At 41.4% G+C, this 19,541-nt stretch overlaps 1 protein-coding gene across 1 annotated transcript in view; it reads right to left on the bottom strand.

Annotated features, from left to right (window-relative positions):
* si:dkey-106n21.1 (solute carrier family 23 member 1) overlaps positions 1 to 19,541 on the bottom strand; it is a 115,855-nt gene that overhangs the window by 95,584 nt on the left and 730 nt on the right. The gene's annotated exons all lie outside the window — the stretch shown is intronic.

A 19,541-nucleotide genomic window follows, 5' to 3' on the forward strand; every position in this document is an offset into this window, starting at 1 on the left:
TGGGTGTATATAAATGTGTTTGAGTGTATATAAACATGTTTGAGTGATTATAAATGTGTTTGAGTGTATATAAATGTGTTTGAGTGTATATAAATGTGTTTGGGTGTATATAAATGTGGCTGGGTGTATATAAATGTGTTTGAGTGTATATACAGTAAATGTGTTTGGGTGTATATAAATGTGTTTGAGTGTATATAAATGTGTTTGAGTGTATATACAGTAAATGTGTTTGGGTGTATATAAATGTGTTTGAGTGTATATAAATGTGTTTGGGTGTATATAAATGTGTCTGGGTGTATATAAATGTGCTTGAGTGTATATATAGTAAATGTGTTTGGGTGTATATAAATGTGTTTGAGTGTATATACAGTAAATGTGTTTGGGTGTATATAAATGTGTTTGAGTGTATATAAATGTGTTTGGATGTATATAAATGTGTTTGGGTGTATATAAATGTGTTTGGGTGTATATAAATGTGTTTGAGTGTATATAAATGTGTTTGGGTGTGTATAAATGTGTTTTAGTGTATATGAATGTGTTTGGGTGTATATGAATGTGTTTGGGTGTATATAAATGTGTCTGGGTGTATATAAATGTGTCTGGGTGTATATAAATGTGTTTGAGTGTATATAAATTTGCTTGAGTGTATATAAATGTGTTTGGGTGTATATAAATGTGTTTGGGTGTATATAAATGTGTTTGAGTTTATATCAATGTGTTTGGGTGTATATAAATGTGTTTGAGTGTATGTAAATGTGTTTGGGTGTATATAAATGTGTTTGGGTGTATATAAATGTGTTCGGGTGTATATAAATGTGTTTGGGTGTATATAAATGTGTTTGGGTGTATATAAATGTGTTCGGGTGTATATACATGTGTTTGAGTGTATATAAATGTGTTTGGGTGTATATAAATGTGTTTGGGTGTATATAAATGTGTTTGGGTGTATATAAATGTGTCCGGGTGTATATAAATGTGTCTGGGTGTATATAAATGTGTATATAAATGTGTTTGAGTGTATATAAATGTGTCTGGGTGTATATAAATGTGTATATAAATGTATTTGAGTGTATATAAATGTGTTTGGGTGTATATAAATGTGTTTGGGTGTATATAAATGTGTTTGGGTGTGTATAAATGTGTTTGAGTGTATATAAATGTGTTTGGGTGTATATAAATGTGTCTGGGTGTATATAAATATGTATATAAATGTGTATGGGTGTATATAAATGTGTTTGGGTGTATATAAATGTGTATATAAATGTGTCTGGGTGTATATAAATGTGCATATAAATGTGTTTGAGTGTATATAAATGTGTCTGGGTGTATATAAATGTGTATATAAATGTGTTTGAGTGTATATAAATGTGTTTGGGTGTATATAAATGTGTTTGGGTGTATATAAATGTGTTTGAGTGTATATAAATGTGTTTGGGTGTATATAAATGTGTTTGGGTGTATATAAATGTGTCTGGGTGTATATAAATATGTATATAAATGTGTATGGGTGTATATAAATGTGTTTGAGTGTATATAAATGTGTATATAAATGTGTCTGGGTGTATATAAATGTGTATATAAATGTGTTTGAGTGTATATAAATGTGTTTGGGTGTATATAAATGTGTTTGAGTGAATATAAATGTGTATATAAATGTGTTTGAGTGTATATAAATGTGTTTGGGTGTATATAAATGTGTTTGGGTGTATTTGAATAGGTATTTCTTCCATTTGACTTCAGACTGGGAGTTGGGATCACGCTGACCTCCAGCAGTCAAGGTCAGAGTTGTGATGACCTTCCCATGCTGCTGCTGGCTGTCACATAGATTCAAAAGAGTGCATCATATTTCTAGCAGCAAGAAGAGGATGCCAGATTGGACTCTGGAGCAAAGTCGTCAAAGTGATGAATGTTGGATAGTGTGGAGGAAAGGGAGCGGAGATAAATTTCTGGAAAAAATATGACTTTCTGAAATCCCAAAGATGATGGAACTTTTGTGTTAGCATTAGACTAAAAGTGAGAGTCTATGACCCTTCACCCATATTTCACATCAATATTTGCCACTCAGCTCAATACTTAGTCATTTTGTGTCACGCATAATTGGGAAGGAAGGTCTGCTTGCTGAAGAAGGGAGGCCGGCACCTTCAGCACATGCTTCTCGTTTGTGCCCCAGAAGACCACCGGAGGCTTTTTCAGCTGGGTTGGCCTTGCACACCCACTTGGAACACAACTAATCAAAGCATGCTGGCTCACATTTTCACCTGTTAGCACCACGCTAAGTCAGGAAGACACGCTAATGGAGCTTTGCCGTGTGTCAGACGTGCTCACACTTTTTGGAAAAACTTGGAATCTGAGCCACTTAAGTCCAAATAGCAGGCGCCAATCAGTGTGTACAAACTACACAGTCGTGCTACTACTCTGCTCACAGGTTTAGTACGTCAAGTTTTTAGTACACGCAAACCTCGCGTCGATCAGGCACCGTTTTATTGTTTGAATATGTTTCTGTTTTTAAAGGTTTTAGTGTGGTTTTAGTTGAAAAAGATATGTTTGCGACGTCACAAATGTTCCAGTGGTGGTCACGTCTGTATGAATATTCATATTTATGCACGGTGTCCTGAGACCTTCAATGTACATAATTGTTAGAATAATTATGTATGTTATCACACAACTCCTATGCTTAAAGGCCTACTGAAATGAGATGTTCTTATTTAAACGGGGATAGCAGGTCCATTCTATGTGTCATACTTGATAATTTCGCAATATTGCCATATTTTTGCTGAAAGGATTTAGTAGAGAACATCCACGATATAGTTTGCAACTTTTGGTCGCCAACAGAAAAGCCTCGCTTTTACCGGAAGTAGCAGACGATGACGTTACCCGTTGAGGGCTCCTCACATTATTTTTAATGGGAGCCTCCAACAAAAACAGCTATTTGGACCAAGAAAACGACATTTTCCCCATAAATTTGAGCAATGATGAAAGATTCATGTTTAAGGATATTGATAGCGACAGACTAGAAAAAATAGAAAATAAAAATCAAGTTTAAAAAAAAAAAGGCGATTGCATTGGGACGGATTCAGATGTTTTTAGACACATTTACTAGGATAATTCTGGGAAATCCCTTATCTTTCTATTGTGTTGCTAGTGTTTTAGTGAGTTTAATAGTACCTGATAGTCGGAAGGGTGTATCCACAGGTGTCTTGAGGCCAGTGTCAGATGGAAGTCGACGGCAGCTGTATGGCCGGCACAAGCTCAGCTGATCTCCGGTAAGTGGTGACTTTTTACCACAATTTTCTCACCGAAAACTGCCGGTTGACATTTGGTCAGGATCCATGTTTGCTTGACCGCTCTGATCCATAGGAAAGCTTCACCTCCGGGAATTTTAAACAAGGAATCACCGTGTGTTTGTGTGGCTAAAGGCTAAAGCTTCCCAACTCCATCTTTCTACTTTGACTTCTCCAATATTAATTGAACAAATTGCAAAAGATTCAGCAACACAGATGTCATAAATACTGTGTAATTATGCCGTTAAAGCAGACGACTTTTAGCTGTGTGTGTGTGTGTGCAGCGCTAATATTTCCTAACAGTCTGTGACGTCACGCGTACGCGTCATCATTCCGCGGCGTTTTCAACAAGAAACTCCCGGGAAATTTAAAATTGCAATTTAGTAAACTAACCCGGCCGTATTGGCATGTGTTGCAATGTTAATATTTCATCATTGCTATATAAACTATCAGACTGCGTGGTTGCTAGTAGTGGCTTTCAGTAGGCCTTTAAAGGCTGTTGCTATAGTTATTATCAATTGTGCTGAAGTTCCATCCATCCATCCATCCATCCATCCATCCATCCATCCATCCATCTTCTTCCGCTTATCCGAGGTCGGGTCGCGGGGGCAGCAGCCTAAGCATGGAAGTTCAGACTTCCCTCTCCCCAGCCACTTGGTCCAGCTCTTCCCGGGGGATCCCGAGGCGCTCCCAGGCCAGCCGGGAGACATAGTCTTCCCAACATGTCCTGGGTCTTCCCCGTGGCCTCCTGCCGGTTGGACGTGCCCTAAACACCTCCCTAGGGAGGCGTTCGGGTGGCATCCTGACCAGATGCCCGAACCACCTCATCTGGCTCCTCTCCATGTGGAGGAGCAGCAGCTTTACTTTGAGTTCCTCCCGGATGTCAGAGGTTCTCACCCTAAGGTAGAGACCCGCCACCTGGCGGAGGAAACTCATTTGGGCCGCTTGTACCCGTGATCTTGTCCTTTCGATCATAACCCAAAGCTCATGACCATAGGTGAGGATGGGAACGTAGATCAACCGATAAATTGGAGTGAAGTGAATTATATTTATATAGCGCGTCTCCTCGAGTCTTCGGTCCTTGCATACAACATTTACATTTGAACCTGCTCATATAAAACCGGGATTGGTTTGTGAGAGAAGAGAAATTAACTCTTCATGTGAGAGGACAGACACCAACTCTTCATGTGAGAGGACAGACACCAACTCTTCATGTGAGAGGACAGACACCAACTCTTCATGTGAGAGGACAGAGACCAACTCTCCATGTGAGAGGACAGAGACCAACTCTTCATGTGAGAGGACAGAGACCAACTCTTTATGTGAGAGGACAGACACCAACTCTTCATGTGAGAGGACCGAGACCAACTCTCCATGTGAGAGGACAGTGACCAACTCTTCATGTATGAGGACGGTGACAAACTCTTCATGTGAGAGGACAGAGACCAACTCTTCATGTGAGAGGACAGACACCAACTCTCCATGTGAGAGGACGGAGATCCTTTTGTGAGAGGACAGAAACCAAATCTTCATGTGAGAGGACAGACACCAACTCTTCATGTATGAGGACGGTGACAAACTCTTCATGTGAGAGGACAGAAACCAACTCTTTATATGAGAGGACGGAGACTAAGTCTTCGTGTCAGAGGACAGAGACCAAATTCTCATGTGATTAGGGCCGAGACCAAATTCTTAAGTGAGAAGAGAGAGACCTCCTCTTAATGTAAGAGAAGAGGCCAACACTTTATGGTAAAGGACAGAGACCAACTATTTATGTGAGAGGACAGAAACTACCCCTTAGTGTGAGAGGACAAAGACCTCCTCCTAATGTGACAGAACGGAGACCAACTCTTTGTGTGAGAGGACAGAGACCAACTCTTTATGTGAGAGGACAGAGACCAACTCTTCATGTGAGAGGACAGAGACCAACTCTTCATGTGAGAGGACAGAGACCAACTCTTCATGTGAGAGGACAGAGACCAACTCTTCATGTGAGAGAACAGAGACCAAATCCTTTTGTGAGAGGACAGAAACCAACTCTATATATGAGAGGACGGAGACTAAGTCTTTGTGTAAGAGGACAGAGACCAAATTCTCATGTGATTAGGGCCGAGACCAAATCCTTAAGTGAGAAAAGAGAGACCTCCTCTTAATGTAAGAGAACAGAGACCAACACTTTATGGTAAAGGACAGAGACCAACTATTTATGTGAGAGGACAGAAACTACCCCTTTGTGTGAGAGGACAGAGACCAACTATTTATATGAGAGAAAAGAGACCAACTCTTTATGTGAGAGGACAGAGACTCCCTCTTTGTGTGAGAGAACAAAGAATAAATCCTTATGTGAGAGGACAGAGACCACCTCCTCATGGGGTCTGGTTTAATGTACACCAACATTTGGACTTTGGTGTATGTACGCTTGGTGTAACCGACTAATGGAACTGTGAATGTTTCCTTAGGTTTGAGTTGTTGATTAACATACTTTACAAAGTCTTTTTTTTAGCTGGGGGACAAATGTTTTAGTCACCAGACCATCCAAACAATGTGATTAATCCCAAAGGACCACAATAGCAGAGAATGCAGATTGACACTGATCCATGTCTTTGGTCCTTATAGGCTGCGACTGGGACTCTAGTCGGGTGGTCACCAGGATTCGGACGTTAGCGTCTGTCCATCCATCCTTGTTCTCTACTGCTTATAGTCATTAGGGTCGCGGGAGTCGGGATACACCCTAGACTGGTTGCCAGCCCATCACAAATGTCTGACTTTCAGATGAATCAGTTATCATAAACCAAAGCAAACCTCGTTAAACGCTGCGTGAGGTCAACTAATTACTGTTGGACCACATTTTGTCTTTCGTGAGAACGTTTTTTTGTGCCGGTAGTGTTGGAGCATAGTCATGGAGTCATGAATCCCAGGGGGAACTCTGGAATTCTGATCTCGCGCATGTTTCCTCGACTGACTACACGGCAAGACGTCATCCGCGGACAAATGTCTTCCTAAAGACTTTGAGAAAGTGTGTGAGATATTTCTGTCTTAGAGCGGCTGCTAATCACAGGTGCCGGCAGGTTTATGAAGATCCTTAACGGCCGCCTGTCATGTGACACCAGAGGCCGCCTGAAAAATTCAAGGAGGTCACCCCCCAGTGAAAGGAGGTCCCATAGGACGGATCGCTTTCCTCCCGAGGACAAGCTTGTTTACCGCTGGTCCAGGAGCAGTTCTAACAATGTCAAATGGTCCAGCTTTGTGCCTATTTCCATCTGTAGTGCGTACAGTGGAGGAAGTCCCAGGAGGACCAGTGAGTGTCTTCCAGCACAAAGAGGTCTGCTCCACTTAGTGCAGATCACTTTCAGCAACTCCCGGGAGGACGTTTGAAGTGCAAGGTAGGACGCCGTCAGCGTTTCATGTCGGGAAGAGACAAGTTTCACGGGTGGGGACAACCCTGAGTGGGGACATGTGAGACCAGCCGTAACAAAGACAATGGAACATCAAATGATCCAAAACTGACGAATGAGCACCGTCAACGAATGTTCTGGACTCCTGTTTCTCTGCGCCGGGAAGAATAATGCTGACGTCACGTTGTCCTTCTTTGGACAGCCAACCACAGCGCCTCCGCTGGTTCCTGCGAAGTAGTGCGCTCCAGTTTCATGACTCTTGGGTTCCGTTTAGGCAAATCTGATTTGGTTGGCCTGGAGTGACACAGGTGGGATATTTGGTATCTATCTAAACGCTCCAAAGTGCTTCACATCGGATCTTTTGGCATCAGATTTGGGCCACATCTGGAGGTAGTCCAAATCCGACCGGAACCTGATCTTCCCAGAGCCCAAAAGAAGTCTGCGGGCTATAGAGCGTTTTCCATTCGGTCTCCAGTACTCTGGAATGCCCTCCCGGTAACAGGTCGAGATGCCACCTCACTAGAAGCATTTAAGTCTCATCTTAAAACTCAGTTGTATACTCTAGCCTTTAAATAGACCCACTTGTTAGACCAGTTGATCTGCCGTTTCTTTTCTTTTCTTTTCCTCCTCTGCCCCCTCTCTCCCTTGGGGAAGGGTTGGGCAGGGGGGGGACACAGGTCCAGTGGCCATGGATGAAGTACTGGCTGTCCAGAGTCAGGACCCAGGATGGACTGCTCGTCCAGAGTCGGGACCCAGGATGGACCGCTCACCTGTGTATCGGTTGGGGACATCTCTGCGCTGCTGTTCTGCCTCCGCTTGGGATGGTTTCCTGCTGGCTCCACTGTGGACGGGACTGTCACTGTCACCGACGTCCCACTGGGTGTGAGTTTTTCCTCGCCCTTGTGTGAGCTCTACCGAGGATGTCGTTGTGGTTTGTGCAGCCCTTTGAGACACTTGTGATTTAGGGCTATATAAATAAACATTGATTGGAGAATGTTAGCCCCGGGATATTTTTAGGAGAGGCACTGGAATCCGGAAACCTCCCGGAGTAATATTGGGGGTCGGCAAGTATGCAGCTGAGCCACATCAGAGTGATCAAAGAGCCGCATGCGGCTCCGGAGCCACAGGTTGCCGACCCCTGCTACACAGGAACACATTTACCGATTATTTTCTGCCGCATTTAAGAATCAATTAACCCGCATCAGCAATTAAAACATATCTTATGTAATAATGTCAAAATTAAAATAGCCAAAAACATATTAAATGTGAAATATAAATATGTATATATATTTGAACTCACAATTTGTAGCACCTATTGGACGCCGTATAAGCCAGTGGTACCGCTCGTAGTCGCTTGATTCGAGTGGAAGGGTTGAGCATTTCCCCATTTAGTTTCTCCTTAAATATCCTTCTTGAAAATGGCTGCTTATAGATAGAGATAGATAGTACTTTATTGATTCCTTCAGGAGAGTTACTTCAGGAAAATTAAAATGATCTATCTGCTACCTAATGAACAATTTGTTCTCCTTATTTGTGGGTTAAAAAAGTGAGTACCGCTGATTTCTCCGCTGGCTGAGTATGGCTACGGTGCAACACTTCCTGCTTCCCGCTAAATTATAACATGTGATTGGATACTCACTTTGGAGTGACAAGTGAGTATCTAAACAGAGTCTCGTTAACATCAGGGTACCCAGATAGGCTACTGTCAACAACTTGTGATCTGATTGGCTATGGCAACTGTCTATCAACTGTATGTGTTCTCAAAGAGCTGCTAACGGTCCCGGGTGAGGCTCTGCTGATCTGCATAGCACCGCCGCGGCTCAAACCAGTGAGTATCCAATCACAGGAGGCGTAAGTTGAAGGTAAGGCCAGCTAGAAGGTCTTACTGACAACTTTACTCACATTGTCCAAAAGACTTCAGCACATGTCCCGCAATTAGACTGTCAGATCCATCAAATAGAAGTGTGGCCCCTGCAGGCCAGATTCCTGACGCAACTTCCTACGTCTCGCAAGACAAACTAAAAGACGCCGGCAAGCCGGATTTGGCCCAGGGACCATCGTTTGGGGTCCTCTGCTTCAAACTGGGTGTAATGTTATGGTGAAATATACTTGTTAAATAAAACCTATGCCTTGTTTTTAACAAATACTTAGGCCAATTATACTAGTAGCGGTAGTAACTTCCTTGTTCAATTCACGGATTCTGCTCAACTTTCTTTGGTTGCTCTTCGTTGAACACATCGGGGCCCATATAGAGGCCCACATAGGAGCTACAATGGGGCACCGTAGGGGCCAAATAGGGAACAAATAGGGGGCCGCAATCGATTAAAAATACACATCAGCAGCTATAAATGGTAAATGCAACCTGATTAGCTAATGACGTGGCAGCAGTTAGCATGTGGTCGAGACCAGATGCTAACATGCTAGCTAGTTAGCATGTGGTCGAAACCAGATGCTGACATGCTAACATGCTAGCTAGTTAACATGTGGTCGTGACTAGACGGACAATAGAGAATGATAGTCAGTCAGTTGGTGGCTTTGAGGTGTTGTGTGAACATGATGTCAGTCATCTTACTTCCCTCTCAGGAAGAGTGGCACTACTTCCCACTCCCACTCCTACTCCCACTCTCACTGCCACTCCCACTGCCACTGCCACTGCCACTGCTACTGCTACTGCCACACCCACTCCAACTGCCACACCCACTCCCTCTGCCACTCCAAATCCCACTGCCACTGCCACACTCTCTGCCACACCCACTCCCACTGCCACTCCCACTCCAACTGCCACACCCACTCCCTCTGCCACGCCAACTCCGACTGCCACACCCACTCCCTCTGCCACACCCACTCCCACTGCCACTCCCACTCCAACTCCAACTGCCACACCCACTCCAACTGCCACACCCACTGCCACTCCCACTGCCACTGCCACTGCCACTGCCACACCCACTGTTACTCCCATTGCCGTCACTCATGTGTGTAGCACAAAGACGCCGCTTCAACTTCAAGACCTTTGGCCGCCATCTTGCAAATGTGTTGTTGAGCGCAGACTTCAAAGGAAGACAAACATCTGCATGACACGCGCGCGCGCGCACGCACGCACGCGCACAATCAGCCATACGCACACATGGACACACACACACATTCACTGACATGTTAATCACAGCTCGTGTCTATCATCTAGTGGCGGTCATAAACACACACACGGACACACGCGCACATGGACATACGCACACACGGACACACGCGCACATTCACTGACATGTTGTTAATCACAGCTCGTTGCTACCATCTAGTGGCGGCCATAAACACACACACACATTCACTGACATGTTGTTAATCACAGCTCGTTGCTACCATCTAGTGGCGGCCATAAACACACACATACACGCGCACATTCACTGACATGATGTTAATGACGGCTTTTTGCTGCCATCTAGTGGTGGTTATTAAGGTCTTATATAATGTTATATTTTATAATGTTTTGTGTTATGTTTTATCATCCATCCATCCATTTCTACCGCTTATTCCCTTTGGGGTTGCGGGGGGCGCTGGTGCCTATCTCAGCTACAATGGGGCAGAAGGCGGGGTACACCCTGGACAAGTCGCTATCTCATCGCAGGGCTAACACGTTTTATTATATTTTATAATGTTATGTTTTATAATATTATCCATCCATTTTCTACCGCTTATTTCCTTTTGGGGTCGGGGGGGGGGGGGCGCTGGTGCCTATCTCAGCTACAATGGGGCGGAAGGCAGGGCCAACACGTTTTATTATATTTTATAATATGTTTTTTAATATCATGTTTTATAATGAATTGATTAACGTGGACCCCAACTTAAACAAGTTGAAAAACTTATTGGGGTGTTACCATTTAGTGGTCAATTGTACGGAATATGTACTGTACTGTGCAATCTACTAATAAAAGTATCAATCAATCAATCAATCAATATGATCAACTGAAATCTAAGCAACAATGCTTCAAGTTGGAAAATAAAAAAGTTGATCAATTGGAAATCAAGAGTTGTCCGTGGGTCCTTTTGGAGTAGAAGAGTGGAACTTAACAATTATCATTATTATTGTTGTTTTGTTAATTAATAGTGGTATTCTTATTATTATTATTATCATTACTATTATTATTATTACTTTACAACTTGGAGTCAAAGGAGAACAAGATCAATCTATGACTTATCATTATTATTTATTATTATTAGTAGTATCAGTATTGTTATTAGTAGTATTATTATGATTATTATTGTTATGTTAATATAGTTATTATTATTATTGTTATTACTTTACAACGTGGAGCCAAAGGAGAACAAGACCAATTTATGACTTATTATTTTATTACTATTATTATTGTTATGTTAATATAGTTAATATTCTAATTAATATTTTTACTTTACAATGTGGAGCCAAAGGAGAACAAGACCAATGTATAACTTATTATTATTATTATTATTATTATGTGAATTAATAGTGTTAATGTTATATTTGACTGTTAATATTGTTGTTGTTTTTGTTATTATAATTATTGGGTTAATATCTTGTTATCAATATTATTATTTTTATCATAATTATTTCATTATGATTTGTACATTAATTTTTATTGTAATTATTTTTATCCCTCCATTTTATCATTATTATTACTATTATTATTTTCATTATAATTATTCTTGTTTAGTATTATTATAATGATGGTAATGATTATTATTATAATTGTTTATTATTTGTATTATCCTGAATATTTTTATTTATCCATTTTATCATTATTGCTATTACTATTATAATCGTTTCTAATATTTGGATTACTGTTGATACTGGGATCTATTTTCTTGGTGTGCGATACAGATGTCAGAGTTGTGTTATTTCTAACACCAAGTTGTGTGTTAGAGACCTGCACTGCAACACATCAAGTCTTCACTGTGGGATGGACAGATATGACCATTTCTGAGGCTATGTTAGCATGTAGCATCCACCTGACCCTCAAGGATCTACAACACCCGGGCTGACAGGTCTGGGTCAGGTGTCAGGGACACTCTGGCCAGAAGTTGGCGAGCGGATGAAGAACCAGACAGAAACAGGAAGCAGGAAGTGCAGTGAGAGGTCCTCAAGTGAGGCCCCTGAGACCAGGGGCCCCAAGGACCTGCATATGAAACATAGATGTGGGGTCGAACCCAGAAAAGGAGGCCAGGTTACGCCCCTTTTCAACAGGCATTAAAGTAGCTGCACGCTGTGGCCAATCACAAGTTAGTACGTGGGGCTTCTTTCAACAAGATATTGGAACTGAAATTGCTACCTGCTGAAATTTAGGAAGAAGGTGAAGAAGAAGATGGATGTACGTTTATGAAGAGAAATTGATAAGGTGTGATGGTTTTGACGATAAATCAAACATTATCTACTATCTACTACCAAAGAGCCGCTCACCCGCAAATCCTCCACACCACACCTCCGCTCCGGCCAGACTAACCTCCTCCAACCTCAAAGCTCCCAACCATGGGAGACCGAACTTTCTGCTCCGCCGCTCTTCCTGACCACCTGAGGGCACCACAGACTGTGGATGTTTTTAAAAAAGGCTTAAAGGCCTACAGAAATGAGATTTTCTTATTCAAACGGGGATAGCAGGTCCATTTTATGTGTCATACTTGATCATTTCGCGGTATTGCAATATTTTTGCTGAAAAGATTTAGTAAAAAACAAAAACGATAAAGTTTGCAACTTTTGGTCGCTAATAAAAAAGCCTTGCCTGTACCGGAAGTAGCAGACGATGACATCACTGGTGTGAGGGCTCCTCGCATCCTCACATTGTTTATAATGGGAGCCTCCAGCAGCAAGAGCGATTCCGACCGAGAAAGCGACAATGTCCCCATTAATTTAAGTGAGGATGAAAGATTCGTGGATGAGGAAATTTAGAGTGAAGGCCTAGAAAAAAAAGGAAAAAAAGGCGAGGGCAAGTGAGAGTGATTCAGATGTTTTTAGACACATTTACTAGGATAATTCTGGAAAATCCCTTATCTGTCAATTGTGTTGCTGGTATTTTAGTGAGTTAAAGAGTACCTTAAAGTCGGAGGGGTGTGGCCACGGGTGTTTTGACGCCAGAGTCTCTGAGAGAAGTCGCGACAACAGGAGGACGCTGGCTCCGCTGATCTCCGGTAAGAGGCGACTTATTTCCGCAATTTTCTCACCGAAAACTGCCGGTTGACATGTAGTCGGGATCCGTGTTCGCTTGACCGCTCTGATCCATAGTAAAACTTCACCTCCGGGAATTTTAAACAAGGAATCCCCGTGTGTTTGTGTGGCTAAGGGCTAAAGCTTCCCAACTCCATCTTTCTACTTTGACTTCTCCATTATTAATTGAACAAATTGCAAAAGATTCAGCAACACAGATGTCCAAATTACTGTGTAATTATGCAATGAAAAGAGACAACTTTTAGCCGCAAGTGGTGCTGAGCTAATATGTCCCCTCCAACCAATAACGTCACAAACACGTGTCATCATTCCGCGACATTTTCAACAGGAAACTCCGCAGGAAATTAAAAATTGCAATTTAGTAAACTAAAGTAGCCGTATTGGCATGTGTTGCAATGTTAATATTTCATCATTGATATATAAACTATCAGACTGCGTGGTCGCTAGTAGTGGCTTTCAGTAGGCCTTTAAAAACCTTTTTTTTTTTTTTTTTTTTTAAAAGTCTTTTTTTTTATTTATGTGCTAATTCTAGTTAGTTTTTTTAAATTTGTATTATTATCTTTTTTTTTTATACACTGTGGCACTTTGAGGTTGTTTGCTCAATGTAAAGGGCTTTTTACAAGTAAAATGTATCATTATTATCCATCCATTTTTTACCACTTATTCCCTTTGGGGTCGCTGGGGGCGCTGGTGCCTACCTCAGCTACATTCGGGCAGAAGGCGGGGTACACCCTGGCCAAGTCGCCACCTCATCGCAGTTATTATTATTATTATTATTTTGTGACTACTGCTCCCACTTTTCCTACAAAATAAAGTTCATAAAACAACTTCAAGTCGTGTCCAGATGTCTTTTAAAATACTTTTACTGCAAATGAATATCGCCTTGGAATATAACTTGATCGCTAAAAATCAGTACCTGTGAAACCTGTTGTGTCCACAAGATGATGGTGGAACATCTGGTTGACTTTGAGGACAACAACAAACTGATCAGAACGCAACTCTTTGAGAATTCCCAGCAGAGACGTTGTTGGTGCAGAGATCTGTACACAATTCCTGGAAGCTGAAAACATCAGTTCTTGCAAGGCCGGCACAGCCACCGGACATGCAGCATGTTTGCAATAAGTTCCAGTTCCTGCCGATATCCAGCAACTGGAGTGGAGCAACATTCCACGGTGTTTGGGTCACACTTGACTAACTACAAGCTGGGTCACAGGCGACTACAGACTCTGTTAGTCCGGGTGAGGAGTCAATTCAACTACAAACCCCGTTTCCATATGAGTTGGGGGATTGTGTTAGATGTAAATATAAACAGAATACAATGATTTGCAAATCCTTTTCAACCCATATTCAGTTGAATATGCTACAAAGACAACATATTTGATGTTCAAAGTCATAAACTTTTTTTTTTTTCAAATAATCATTAACTTTCAAATTTGATGCCAGCAACATTTGACAAAGAAGTTGGGAAAGGTGGCAATAAATACTGATAAAGTTGAGGAATGCTCATCAAACACTTATTTGGAACATCCCACAGGTGTGCCGGCTAATTGGGAACAGGTGGGTGCCATGATTGGGTATAAAAGCAGCTTCCATGAAATGCTAAGTAATTCACAAAACAGTCGACCAGTTTTAGAACAACATTTCTCAACGAGCTGTTGCAAGGAATTTAGGGATTTTACCATCTATGGTCCGTAAAATCATCAAAAAGTTCAGAGAATCTGAAGAAATCACTGCACGTAAGCAATGATATTACAGACCTTTAATCCCTCAGGCGGTACTGCATCAAAAACCGACATCAGTGTGTAAAGGAAATCACCACATGGGCCCAGGAACCCTTCATAAAACCACTGTCAGTAACTACAGTTGGTCGCTACTTCTGTAAGTGCAAGTTAAAACTCTACTATGCAAAGCCAAACCCATTTATCAACAATATCCTGAAACGCCGCCGGCTTCACTGGGCCCGAACTCATCTAAGATGGGCTGATGCAAAGTGGAAAGGTGTTCTGTGATCTGACGAGTCCACATTTCAAATTATATTTGGAAATAGAGGACGTGGTGTCCTTCAGAACAAAGAGGAAAAAAAACATTCGGATTGTTATAGGCGCAAAGTTCAAAAGCCAGCATGTGTGATGGTATGGGGGTGCATTAGTGCCCAAGGCATGGGTAACTTACACATCTGTGAAGGCACCATTAATGCTGAAAGGTCCATACAGGTTTTGGAACAACATATGTTGTCATCCAAGCAACGTTACCATGGACGCCCCTGCTTATTTCAGCAAGACAAGTGTTACAACAGCGTGGCTTTGTAGTAAAAGAGTGCGGGTACTTTCCTGGCCCGCCTGCAGTCCAGACCTGTCTCCCATGGAAAATGTGTGGCGCATTATGATGCGTAAAATAAGACAGCGGAGACCCCTGACTGTTCAACGACTGAAGCTCTACATAAAACAAGAATGGGAAAGAATTCCACTTTCAAAGCTTCAATTAGTTTCCTCAGTTCCCAAATGTTTATTGAGTGTTGTTAAAAGAAAAGGTGATGTAACACAGTGGTGAACATGCCCTTTCCCAACTACTTTGGCATGTGTTGCAGCCATGAAATTCTAAGTTAATTATTATTTGCAAAAAAATATATAAAGTTTATGAGTTTGAACATCAAATATGTTGTCTTTGTAGCATATTCAACTGAATATGGGTTGAAAAGGATTTGCAGATCATCCATTGCTTTCCTCCTCTCTAAGGTTCTCATAGTCATCATTGTCACCGACGTCCCACTGGGTCATTATTGTCACCAATGTCCCACTGGGTGTGAGTTTTCCTTGCCCTTATGTGGGCCTACCGAGGATGTCGTGGTGGTCTGTGCAGCCCTTTGAGACACTAGTGATTTAGGGCTATATAAGTAAACATTGATTGATTGATTGATTGTATTCTGTTTATATTTACATCTAACACAATTTCCCAACTCATATGGAAACGGGGTTTGTAGAACTAACCAGCACCAGGCTGGACAATCCCTGCACACATAGCATTTCTCCTAGAATAATACGCAACTCACATAATTTTTGTTCAGTAGTGACTGTGCCAGAAGTACACATGCCTTCTACTGAGGTTGCAAATTATGAAGCAGCAACAAGCAAACAAACTGAAGATCCCCAACATATCAATTCCTAGATATGGTCGAAGTTATTTAAGGCGCACTACACAAAATAAAGCTACCGTATTTCCTTGAATTCCCGCCGGGGCGCTAATTATTTTAAAACCTCTTCTCACTCCGGTGCTTACCAAAGGCATGCAGGAAATTTAGGCCTGCGCTTATAAATTTGATTGTGATGTAAGGATACCATCATGAAAAGCACATTTGATTAAAAAAAACGTTATTGTGGTCTTACCTTTACTTATAAATGACGTCCATGCGCAGCTCCTTCTGATCAAAAGCATCGATAACTTGTTTATAGAAGTCTTCCTTATCTTTCTTCAGTTTTGAAAGTCTCTCTGTCTCGATGGAGATCTTCCTTTATTACCTCCTGCTTCCATTGAAAGTCCAGTTTAGAAACTTGTTTTATTTTAGCTATGTAATCCTCCATGTTATAAGTGCAAGCGAGAGGAAAAAATAAGGATCGCTGCTCACTCTTGCTGTTTGTTGTCACTTCTTCTGCATCCGAGTAGTCGCAAGAAGGATCACTAGCGCCCTCTACCACCAGGAGGCGGGAGTCATTTAATGACTCATATTTGACACACGCAGCTACGGTATATTAATAAAACATAGATGCTTACTGTTCTTTTTAGCATATTCAATAGCTTGGACCTTAAATCCTACTGAATAGCTCTTAATCTTCTTCCCTTTATGCGATTTCAAATGATTGAAATCATCCTCCTCCATTTTGAAAATGATAACAGGTGAAGTGTCACTCGTGACGTGACGAGTTTGACCCGGCGGAAATTCTAGACATGTGCTAATAAAAATAATATTTTGCGAAACGAGTTTGACCCGGCATTAATCCTTAGCTGGCGGCAATGCTAAGCATGCGCTAATTATTTTGCGAAACGAGTTTGACCCGGCATTAATTCTAGGCAGGCGCATACTATATACCTGGCGGCAATTCAAGGAAATACGATACTACGGATAACATTAATGAAAATTCCTCAAAACAGCCTACAACCTGTGAAAACCTGTTGACGTCTCTCTCATCCCCACGGACTTACCGCTTGTCTGACGGACCTTCTTCTGCTTTGTCCCTCCTTTCTCCCAACACATCACGGTAATACACAACAATTAAGTACACACAGTCGCACACACATACACCCCTTTTGGATTAGTCACACTACATTCTCTTGTTTAGTTTATATTTTTTGTATTGTTTGTTATTATATTTATTTATATATATAATAAATACATACAGCAACATTGCCCTCTTGTGGTTCTGTGCCGTCAACTCCACCTGCAAACATAACAGGCCTACTGCCTTCAGTAATGGCACCATTCCCAAATCATGTGGGCTTTGTCCAACTTTAACGATGCACACATCGATAGTACAGCACCGTTAAAAAGCTAAAGAAAAAAAAAAGGCCCCTAAAAGGCGAACCTCCTGGTTTACAGAAGAAACTAGAGCTCTTAAACTATCGCGTAGAAAGCTGGAATGCAAATGGCGTGCGAGTAAACTTGAGGTTTTCCATCAAGCATGGAGTGATAGTTTAATAACTTATAAACGCGCGCTTACCTTAGCTAAAGCTAATTGCAAATGCCAAAATCGGTGAAGTTGTCAGGTTGTGTAAATGCTAAATAAAAAGAGAATACAACAAATCCTTTTCAACTTATATTCAATTGAATAGACTGCAAAGACAAGATATTTCATGTTCTCACTGAGAAACTTTGGTATTTTTAGCAAATATTAGCTCATTTGGAATTTGACGCCTGCGACATGTTTCAAAAAAGCTGGCACAAGTGGCAAAAAAGTGTGAGAAAGTTGAGAAATGCTCATCAAAGAGTTATTTCGTACATTCCAAAGGTGAACGGGTTAATTGGAAACAGGTGGGTGCCATGATTGGCTATCAAAGCAGCTTCCATGAAATGCTCATTCATTAATAAATTAGGGTCACCACTTTGTCAACTAATCCCTGAGCAAAATGTTTAAGAACAACATTTTTCAAGCAGCAATTGCAAGCAATTTAGGGATTTCACCATCTACGCTCCGTAATATCATCAAAAGGTTCAGAGAATGTGGAGAAATTACTGCACGTAAGCCATGATATTACGCACCTTGGATCACTCAGCCATCAAAAAGCCACATCCGTGTGTAAAGGATGTCACCACATGTGCTCAGGAGCACTTCGGAAAACCACCGTCAACAACTACAGTTGGTTGCTACATCTGTAAGTGCAAGTTAAAACTCTAGTATGCAAAGCCAAAGCCATTTATCAACAACACCCAGAAACGCTTCGCTGGCTTCGCTGGACCCGAGCTCATCTAAGATGGACTGATGCAAAGTGGTAAAGTGTCTGACGAGTCTACATTTCACATTGTTTTTGGAAACTGTGGACGTCGTGTCCTCCGGACCGAAGAGGAAAAAACATTCAGATTGTTCCAGGCACAAAGTGTTCTAGGCAGCATGTGTGATGGTATGGGGGTGTATTAGTGCCCAAGGCATGGCTAACTTACACATCTGTGAAAGCTCCATTAATGCTGAAAGGTACATACAGCTTTTGGAACAACATATGCTGCCATCTAAATGTTGTCTTTTTCATGGACGCCCCTGCTTATTTCAGCAAAACAATGTTGTATCGCAGTGGCTCAAAGTCATGTAGAAAAGTCAAAAACTGCAGGACAACATGATATCAGTGTAGGACAATTGATCAACATGATATCAGTGTAGGACAATTGATCAACATGATATCACTGCAGGACAACATGATATCAGTGTAGGACAATTGTTCAACCTGATATTACTGTAGGACAACATTAGATCAGTGTAGGTCAATTGATCAACATGATATCAGAGCAGTACAACATGATATCAGTGTAGGCCAATTGATCAACACGATAACAATGTAGGACAATTGATTAAAATGATATCACTGCAGGACAACATGACATCAGTGTAGGACAATTGATTAACATGATACCTGTGTAGGACAATTGATCAACATGATATCACTGTAAGACAACACAATATCAGTGTAGGACAATTGATCAACATGATAGTGTAGGACAATTGATCAACATGACATCACTGTAGGACAACATGATATCAGTGTAGGACAATTGATCAACATGATATCACTGTAGGACAACATGATATCAGTGTAGGACAATTGATTAAAATGATATCACTGCAGGACAACATGACATCAGTGTAGGATAATTGATCAACATGATACCTGTGTAGGAGAATTGATTAAAATGATATCACTGTAGGACAACATGATATCAGTGTAGGACAACTGATCAACATGATAGTGTGGGATAATTGATCAACATGATATCAGTGTATGACAATTGATCAACATGACATCACTGTAGGACAACATGATATCAGTGTAGGACAATTGATTAAAATGATATCACTGCAGGACAACATGACAGTGTAGGATGATTGATCAACATGATACCTGTGTAGGACAATTGCTTAAAATGATATCAGTGTAGGACAACATGATATCAGTGTAGGACAATTGATCAACATGATA

Source organism: Nerophis ophidion, linkage group LG12 (genome assembly GCF_033978795.1).
Source record: "Nerophis ophidion isolate RoL-2023_Sa linkage group LG12, RoL_Noph_v1.0, whole genome shotgun sequence".
Taxonomy (NCBI): Eukaryota; Metazoa; Chordata; class Actinopteri; order Syngnathiformes; family Syngnathidae; genus Nerophis; species Nerophis ophidion.